This window comes from Dendrobates tinctorius, unplaced genomic scaffold (genome assembly GCF_039654945.1).
Source record: "Dendrobates tinctorius isolate UK_male_01 unplaced genomic scaffold, ASM3965494v1 ptg000254l, whole genome shotgun sequence".
Classification (NCBI taxonomy): Eukaryota; Metazoa; Chordata; class Amphibia; order Anura; family Dendrobatidae; genus Dendrobates; species Dendrobates tinctorius.
Window position 1 is genome coordinate 4,209,824 of NW_027361921.1, and position 9,916 is coordinate 4,219,739.

The following is a 9,916-nucleotide window of genomic DNA, read 5'->3' on the forward strand; positions in this document are numbered from 1 at the left end:
ATTCTGTAAAGAAAATTATATCCTCTAATTCCTTTTAAAGTGTTTCAACAGCAGAGAATTTTTTTTCTCAATTGCACTATATTAGGGCTGTGGGAAATTAATATTTGATGACAAACAAGAGTAAAAGTCCTCTTTTTGGGGTAAAAACCCACAAAATGAGATGAAGAATAGAAAGCACTGCTGACATTCAAAATCAAGATTTTCCTTTTACTAAATAGGCTCTTTGACCAACTAAGCCAAAGGACAAACAGGTGCGAAACATTAAAAAGCCTGCTTAGAGAGTTAAACAGCCCTAAACTGAGATAAAGAAGGAAAAGGACTGCTGGCATTCAAATTCAAGATTTTCCATTTACTAAATAGGCTCTTTGACCAACTAAGACAAAGGACAAACAGGTGTGATACATTAGAAAGCCTGCTTAGAGAGTTAAACAGCCCTAAACTGAGATAAAGAAGGAAGAGGACTGCTGGCATTCAAATTCAAGATTTTCTGTTTACTAAACAGGCTCTTTGACCAACTAAGACAAAGGACAAACAGGTGTGATACATTAGAAAGCCTGTATAGAGAGTTAAGAAGCCCCAAACTGACATAAAGAAAGAATAGCTCTGCTGGCATTCAAATTCAAGATTTTCTGTTTACTAAACAGGCTCTTTGACCAACTAAGCCAAAGGACATAAAGGTGAGATACATTGGATAAACGGATTAGAGATGCATAGAAAGGAGGCATTTCAAAACTAAATCAACTGGTTTTACATTGTCATGCTTGAAGCCATCTTTCTTCCTTTATATCTCTTAGATAGAAGAGATTTTTAATCTCATAATTCCACTATCAGTCGCAAGTGAAACACCTATTTTTAAGATAAGAAGCTGCTTTGTGAGGAGATGAAAACAAGGCACTGCTGAGATTCAAACTCAGGATCTCCTGTTTACTAGACAGGTGCTTTAACAAACTAAGCCACAGCACCAGAAGATGGCATGCATTTGAAATCCAAGGAAGATTGAAGCACCAATCGAACATTCAACTGGTTAGCGCAGCAAAACAATATTGAGCTTGAGTTCCATTCCACGTAGAGCAGAAACATGGAATAAGATTTCAATCTCAGTCATAACACTTAAGAAGCCAAGTAAATTTTGAAGAGCATTCATTTAAAAGACTGACAAATTTACAGAAGCTGTATCGAGGACAAAGGCTTTGAAGTTTTGCAATTGAATGAGCCATCTTTTAGCACAGCTGAAATTTGGGACTTGTTTTGCTTCCAAGTTATGACACAGAATAGACAGATTGAAGAAATGCCATGGCAAAACCAAAAGGAGGAAAAATTATGACTAATTGATATTAAAAACCTCAGCACTGGTTCATTTCTGATAGAGTTTTCCCCAAGCTAACTTCAAACAACAGGCACTGTAGTTGACGAGATAAGGCAACTCTGACAAAAGCCAACATACAATCTTCAGTGAAAAAACACTGACTGGTAAAAACCCTCTCAACATCTTCCCACCTAAAAGCACGGGCGCTATGTAGACGAGGTGGCCGAGTGGTTAAGGCGATGGACTGCTAATCCATTGTGCTCTGCATGCATGGGTTCGAATCCCATCCTCGTCGGATTAATCTGCTTCTTCTTTCATGTTGAATGGTTTGGTTTTCATTTTTAACCCAAGCAGTGGAACCCTTCAAGCATGAAAGTTTACAATACTCCTGTGCTGCTATCAAACTTTGCAGAGTCAGACCTGTAAATCCACTGGTTTTAATTGGTAAAGCTTGATGCCATCCTATATTCTGTAAAGAAAATTATATCCTCTAATTCCTTTTAAAGTGTTTCAACAGCAGAGAATTTTTTTTCTCAATTGCACTATATTAGGGCTGTGGGAAATTAATATTTGATGACAAACAAGAGTAAAAGTCCTCTTTTTGGGGTAAAAAACCACAAAATGAGTTGAAGAATAGAAAGCACTGCTGACATTCAAAATCAAGATTTTCCTTTTACTAAATAGGCTCTTTGACCAACTAAGCCAAAGGACAAACAGGTGCGAAACATTAAAAAGCCTGCTTAGAGAGTTAAACAGCCCTAAACTGAGATAAAGAAGGAAAAGGACTGCTGGCATTCAAATTCAAGATTTTCCATTTACTAAATAGGCTCTTTGACCAACTAAGACAAAGGACAAACAGGTGTGATACATTAGAAAGCCTGCTTAGAGAGTTAAACAGCCCTAAACTGAGATAAAGAAGGACGAGGACTGCTGGCATTCAAATTCAAGATTTTCTGTTTATTAAACAGGCTCTTTGACCAACTAAGACAAAGGACAAACAGGTGCGAAACATTAAAAAGCCTGCTTAGAGAGTTAAACAGCCCTAAACTGAGATAAAGAAGGAAAAGGACTGCTGGCATTCAAATTCAAGATTTTCCATTTACTAAATAGGCTCTTTGACCAACTAAGACAAAGGACAAACAGGTGTGATACATTAGAAAGCCTGCTTAGAGAGTTAAACAGCCCTAAACTGAGATAAAGAAGGACGAGAACTGCTGGCATTCAAATTCAAGATTTTCTGTTTATTAAACAGGCTCTTTGACCAACTAAGACAAAGGACAAACAGGTGTGATACATTAGAAAGCCTGCTTAGAGAGTTAAGAAGCCCCAAACTGACATAAAGAAAGAATAGCACTGCTGGCATTCAAATTCAAGATTTTCTGTTTACTAAACAGGCTCTTTGACCAACTAAGCCAAAGGACATAAAGGTGAGATACATTGGATAAACGGATTAGAGATGCATAGAAAGGAGGCATTTCAAAACTAAATCAACTGGTTTTACATTGTCACGCTTGAAGCCATCTTTCTTCCTTTATATCTCGTAGATAGAAGAGACTTTTAATCTCATAATTCCACTATCAGTCGCAAGTGAAACACCTATTTTTAAGATAGGAAGCTTCTTTGTGAGGAGATGAAAACAAGGCACTGCTGAGATTCAAACTCAGGATCTCCTGTTTACTAGACAGGCGCTTTAACAAACTAAGCCACAGCATCAGAAGATGGCATGCAGTTGAAATCCAAGGAAGATTGAAGCACCAATCGAACATTCAACTGGTTAGCGCAGCAAAACAATATTGAGCTTGAGTTCCATTCCACGTAGAGCAGAAACATGGAATAAGATTTCAATCTCAGTCATAACACTTAACAAGCCAAGTAAATTTTGAAGAGCATTCATTTAAAAGACTGACAAATTTACAGAAGCTGTATCGAGGACAAAGGCTTTGAAGTTTTGCAATTGAATGAGCCATCTTTTAGCACAGCTGAAATTTGGGACTTGTTTTGCTTCCAAGTTATGACACAGAATAGACAGATTGAAGAAATGCCATGGCAAAACCAAAAGGAGGAAAAATTATGACTAATTGATATTAAAAACCTCAGCACTGGTTCATTTCTGATAGAGTTTTCCCCAAGCTAACTTCAAACAACAGGCACTGTAGTTGACGAGATAAGGCAACTCTGACAAAAGCCAACATACAATCTTCAGTGAAAAAACACTGACTGGTAAAAACCCTCTCAACATCTTCCCACCTAAACGCACAGGCGCTATGTAGACAAGGTGGCCGAGTGGTTAAGGTGATGGACTGCTAATCCATTGTGCTCTGCATGCATGGGTTCGAATCCCATCCTCGTCGGATTAATCTGCTTCTTCTTTCATGTTGAATGGTTTGGTTTTCATTTTTAACCCAAGCAGTGGACACTTCAAGCATGAAAGTTTACAATACTCCTGTGCTGCTATCAAACTTTGCAGAGTCAGACCTGTAAATCCACTGGTTTTAATTGGTAAAGCTTGATGCCATCCTATATTCTGTAAAGAAAATTATATCCTCTAATTCCTTTTAAAGTGTTTCAACAGCAGAGAATTTTTTTTCTCAATTGCACTATATTAGGGCTGTGGGAAATTAATATTTGATGACAAACAAGAGTAAAAGTCCTCTTTTTGGGGTAAAAACCCACAAAATGAGATGAAGAATAGAAAGCACTGCTGACATTCAAAATCAAGATTTTCCTTTTACTAAATAGGCTCTTTGACCAACTAAGCCAAAGGACAAACAGGTGCGAAACATTAAAAAGCCTGCTTAGAGAGTTAAACAGCCCTAAACTGAGATAAAGAAGGAAAAGGACTGCTGGCATTCAAATTCAAGATTTTCCATTTACTAAATAGGCTCTTTGACCAACTAAGACAAAGGACAAACAGGTGTGATACATTAGAAAGCCTGCTTAGAGAGTTAAACAGCCCTAAACTGAGATAAAGAAGGAAGAGGACTGCTGGCATTCAAATTCAAGATTTTCTGTTTACTAAACAGGCTCTTTGACCAACTAAGACAAAGGACAAACAGGTGTGATACATTAGAAAGCCTGCTTAGAGAGTTAAGAAGCCCCAAACTGACATAAAGAAAGAATAGCACTGCTGGCATTCAAATTCAAGATTTTCTGTTTACTAAACAGGCTCTTTGACCAACTAAGCCAAAGGACATAAAGGTGAGATACATTGGATAAACGGATTAGAGATGCATAGAAAGGAGGCATTTCAAAACTAAATCAACTGGTTTTACATTGTCATGCTTGAAGCCATCTTTCTTCCTTTATATCTCGTAGATAGAAGAGATTTTTAATCTCATAATTCCACTATCAGTCGCAAGTGAAACACCTATTTTTAAGATAGGAAGCTTCTTTGTGAGGAGACGAAAACAAGGCACTGCTGAGACTCGAACTCAGGATCTCCTGTTTACTAGACAGGCACTTTAACCAACTAAGCCACAGCACCAGAAGATGGCATGCATTTGAAATCCAAGGAAGATTGAAGCACCAATCGAACATTCAACTGGTTAGCGCAGCAAAACAATATTGAGCTTGAGTTCCATTCCACGTAGAGCAGAAACATGGAATAATATTTCAATCTCAGTCATAACACTTAAGAAGCCAAGTAAATTTTGAAGAGCATTCATTTAAAAGACTGACAAATTTACAGAAGCTGTATCGAGGACAAAGGCTTTCAAGTTTTCCAATTGAATGAGCCATCTTTTAGCACAGCTGAAATTTGGGACTTGTTTTGCTCCAAGTTATGACACAGAATAGACAGATTGAAGAAATGCCATGGCAAAACCAAAAGGAGGAAAAATTATGACTAATTGATATTAAAAACCTCAGCACTGGTTCATTTCTGATAGAGTTTTCCCCAAGCTAACTTCAAACAACAGGCACTGTAGTTGACGAGATAAGGCAACTCTGACAAAAGCCAACATACAATCTTCAGTGAAAAAACACTGACTGGTTAAAACCCTCTCAACATCTTCCCACCTAAACGCACGGGCACTATGTAGACGAGGTGGCCGAGTGGTTAAGGCGATGGACTGCTAATCCATTGTGCTCTGCATGCATGGGTTCGAATCCCATCCTCGTCGGATTAATCTGCTTCTTCTTTCATGTTGAATGGTTTGGTTTTCATTTTTAACCCAAGCAGTGGACACTTCAAGCATGAAAGTTTACAATACTCCTGTGCTGCTATCAAACTTTGCAGAGTCAGACCTGTAAATCCACTGGTTTTAATTGGTAAAGCTTGATGCCATCCTATATTCTGTAAAGAAAATTATATCCTCTAATTCCTTTTAAAGTGTTTCAACAGCAGAGAATTTTTTTTCTCAATTGCACTATATTAGGGCTGTGGGAAATTAATATTTGATGACAAACAAGAGTAAAAGTCCTCTTTTTGGGGTAAAAACCCACAAAATGAGATGAAGAATAGAAAGCACTGCTGACATTCAAAATCAAGATTTTCCTTTTACTAAATAGGCTCTTTGACCAACTAAGCCAAAGGACAAACAGGTGCGAAACATTAAAAAGCCTGCTTAGAGAGTTAAACAGCCATAAACTGAGATAAAGAAGGAAAAGGACTGCTGGCATTCAAATTCAAGATTTTCCATTTACTAAATAGGCTCTTTGACCAACTAAGACAAAGGACAAACAGGTGTGATACATTAGAAAGCCTGCTTAGAGAGTTAAACAGCCCTAAACTGAGATAAAGAAGGAAGAGGACTGCTGGCATTCAAATTCAAGATTTTCTGTTTACTAAACAGGCTCTTTGACCAACTAAGACAAAGGACAAACAGGTGTGATACATTAGAAAGCCTGCTTAGAGAGTTAAGAAGCCCCAAACTGACATAAAGAAAGAATAGCACTGCTGGCATTCAAATTCAAGATTTTCTGTTTACTAAACAGGCTCTTTGACCAACTAAGCCAAAGGACATAAAGGTGAGATACATTGGATAAACGGATTAGAGATGCATAGAAAGGAGGCATTTCAAAACTAAATCAACTGGTTTTACATTGTCATGCTTGAAGCCAGATAGAAGAGATTTTTAATCTCATAATTCCACTATCAGTCGCAAGTGAAACACCTATTTTTAAGATAGGAAGCTTCTTTGTGAGGAGACGAAAACAAGGCACTGCTGAGATTCGAACTCAGGATCTCCTGTTTACTAGACAGGCGCTTTAACCAACTAAGCCACAGCACCAGAAGATGGCATGCATTTGAAATCCAAGGAAGATTGAAGCACCAATCGAACATTCAACTGGTTAGCGCAGCAAAACAATATTGAGCTTGAGTTCCATTCCACGTAGAGCAGAAACATGGAATAAGATTTCAATCTCAGTCATAACACTTAAGAAGCCAAGTAAATTTTGAAGAGCATTCATTTAAAAGACTGACAAATTTACAGAAGCTGTATCGAGGACAAAGGCTTTGAAGTTTTGCAATTGAATGAGCCATCTTTTAGCACAGCTGAAATTTGGGACTTGTTTTGCTTCCAAGTTATGACACAGAATAGACAGATTGAAGAAATGCCATGGCAAAACCAAAAGGAGGAAAAATTATGACTAATTGATATTAAAAACCTCAGCACTGGTTCATTTCTGATAGAGTTTTCCCCAAGCTAACTTCAAACAACAGGCACTGTAGTTGACGAGATAAGGCAACTCTGACAAAAGCCAACATACAATCTTCAGTGAAAAAACACTGACTGGTAAAAACCCTCTCAACATCTTCCCACCTAAACGCAAGGGTGCTATGTAGACGAGGTGGCCGAGTGGTTAAGGCGATGGACTGCTAATCCATTGTGCTCTGCATGCATGGGTTCGAATCCCATCCTCGTCGGATTAATCTGCTTCTTCTTTCATGTTGAATGGTTTGGTTTTCATTTTTAACCCAAGCAGTGGACACTTCAAGCATGAAAGTTTACAATACTCCTGTGCTGCTATCAAACTTTGCAGAGTCAGACCTGTAAATCCACTGGTTTTAATTGGTAAAGCTTGATGCCATCCTATATTCTGTAAAGAAAATTATATCCTCTAATTCCTTTTAAAGTGTTTCAACAGCAGAGAATTTTTTTTCTCAATTGCACTATATTAGGGCTGTGGGAAATTAATATTTGATGACAAACAAGAGTAAAAGTCCTCTTTTTGGGGTAAAAACCCACAAAATGAGATGAAGAATAGAAAGCACTGCTGACATTCAAAATCAAGATTTTCCTTTTACTAAATAGGCTCTTTGACCAACTAAGCCAAAGGACAAACAGGTGCGAAACATTAAAAAGCCTGCTTAGAGAGTTAAACAGCCCTAAACTGAGATAAAGAAGGAAAAGGACTGCTGGCATTCAAATTCAAGATTTTCCATTTACTAAATAGGCTCTTTGACCAACTAAGACAAAGGACAAACAGGTGTGATACATTAGAAAGCCTGCTTAGAGAGTTAAACAGCCCTAAACTGAGATAAAGAAGGAAGAGGACTGCTGGCATTCAAATTCAAGATTTTCTGTTTACTAAACAGGCTCTTTGACCAACTAAGACAAAGGACAAACAGGTGTGATACATTAGAAAGCCTGCTTAGAGAGTTAAGAAGCCCCAAACTGACATAAAGAAAGAATAGCACTGCTGGCATTCCCCAAGCTAACTTCAAACAACAGGCACTGTAGTTGACGAGATAAGGCAACTCTGACAAAAGCCAACATACAATCTTGTTTTTATTGTTATTGATTTTATTTTTGTTTGTTTATAGAGCGTGTCTTTGTGTTTCGTATGGAATCATGTACAACAGGCCTTAATACAGATTTGAACATCAAGCAACATTATACATCTGGGATACATGAGGCTGGATCTTCTAAGAGGGACTTTAGCTTAGAAATCGATGTTTGCATTTTTGTGATGTATATATGGTGATCACTATGTACTGTGGTCGTTTAGATGTCTAATGACCCTCTTTTGTCCATGGTACACCATGCGTTATCTACATCATCATATGTACATTTGCTATTTATACATGTTATAGTGACAATTTTTGTAATTTATTGGGTATGGTATGCTCTTTCTGGAATTAATGTATTATATATGAAAATTGTTAAAATGTCATTATGCTTGATTTTGCTGACCCCATGTATTTTAGGGTATGTCATGACCTATATATAAGGTAATATTCGGGGGCTTTATGGGTTTCTTTTTGATCTTTAGCATATTAAAACCACCCCCCCTCTTTTGTATGATCCAAACAGCTGCCTTTCATGTATTTACATAGTAACATAGTAACAAAGTTTTGAAGGCTGAAGGAAGACCTTATGTCCATCTAGTTCAGCCTATTTTTAGTGCATTGCTGATCCTGGGGAAGGCAAAAAACCCACAGAGTAGAAGCCAATTTTCTCCATAGGGAAAAAAATTCCTTCCCCTAAGCTGGGTCAATCATCTACCTATAATATTATGCTATTCGCAACCTTCTATACTGTTACTCACAAGAAAAGCATCCATTCCTTTCTTAAATTCATTCAGTGAGTTGGCCATCACCGCTTCCCCAGGAAGAGAATTCCAGAGCCTCACTGCTCTTACCGTGAAGATCCCTCTTCTATGCTGGCGCAGAAATTGTCTTTCCTCCAAACGAAGAGAATGCCCCCTTGTTCTTGTCACAGTCCTTGGTACAAACAGTTCACTGGAGAGATCTCTGTATTGCCCCCTGATATACTTGTACATACAGTGGGGCAAAAAAGTATTTAGTCAGTCAGCAATAGTGCAAGTTCCACCACTTAAAAAGATGAAAGGCGTCTGTAATTTACATCATAGGTAGACCTCAACTATGGGAGACAAACTGAGAAAAAAAAATCCAGAAAATCACATTGTCTGTTTTTTTTTATTTTATTTGCATATTATGGTGGAAAATAAGTATTTGGTCAGAAACAAAATTTCATCTCAATACTTTGTAATATATCCTTTGTTGGCAATGACAGAGGTCAAACGTTTTCTGTAAGTCTTCACAAGGTTGCCACACACTGTTGTTGGTATGTTGGCCCATTCCTCCATGCAGATCTCCTCTAGAGCAGTGATGTTTTTGGCTTTTCGCTTGGCAACACAGACTTTCAACTCCCTCCAAAGGTTTTCTATAGGGTTGAGATCTGGAGACTGGCTAGGCCACTCCAGGACCTTGAAATGCTTCTTACGAGTCCACTCCTTCGTTGCCCTGGTGGTGTGCTTTGGATCATTGTCATGTTGAAAGACCCAGCCACGTTTCATCTTCAATGCCCTTGCTGATGGAAGGAGGTTTGCACTCAAAATCTCACGATTAGAGTTGAGCGATACCAGCCGATACTTGAAAATATCAGATCGGAATGGATCGGCCGATCTTAAAAAAAAGTATCGGTATCGCCGATTCCGATACCGGGAACCAATGCAAGTCAATGGGGCCAAAATATCGGAATTAAAAAAAACCCTTTTTTTCCTTGTAGGTTAATTCTACATGAAGAAAAACAACTAAGAATAATGTAGAATATATTGTGGGAGGTGGAGGAGACATTAAAGCCATAGAGGTTTAGCCCAATCAAATGGAATAGCAGGAATTAAACTTTTTTTTTAAAGACT

General features: G+C 38.0%; 5 non-coding genes across 5 annotated transcripts; 4 read left to right on the forward strand and 1 right to left on the reverse strand.

The window, feature by feature from the left end:
- Positions 1-1,519: 1,519 nt before the first annotated feature.
- Positions 1,520-1,601, forward strand: TRNAS-GCU (transfer RNA serine (anticodon GCU)). Its single transcript has one exon. It is a non-coding gene; the product is annotated as a tRNA-Ser (tRNA).
- Positions 1,602-3,575: 1,974 nt separating this feature from the next.
- TRNAS-GCU (transfer RNA serine (anticodon GCU)) lies at positions 3,576-3,657 on the forward strand. Its single transcript has one exon. It is a non-coding gene; the product is annotated as a tRNA-Ser (tRNA).
- Positions 3,658-5,345: 1,688 nt separating this feature from the next.
- On the forward strand, positions 5,346-5,427 carry TRNAS-GCU (transfer RNA serine (anticodon GCU)). The gene has a single exon. It is a non-coding gene; the product is annotated as a tRNA-Ser (tRNA).
- A 1,036-nt stretch (positions 5,428-6,463) lies between these two features.
- On the reverse strand, positions 6,464-6,537 carry TRNAT-AGU (transfer RNA threonine (anticodon AGU)). The gene has a single exon. It is a non-coding gene; the product is annotated as a tRNA-Thr (tRNA).
- A 556-nt stretch (positions 6,538-7,093) lies between these two features.
- Positions 7,094-7,175, forward strand: TRNAS-GCU (transfer RNA serine (anticodon GCU)). The gene has a single exon. It is a non-coding gene; the product is annotated as a tRNA-Ser (tRNA).
- The last annotated feature ends 2,741 nt before the right edge of the window (positions 7,176-9,916 follow it).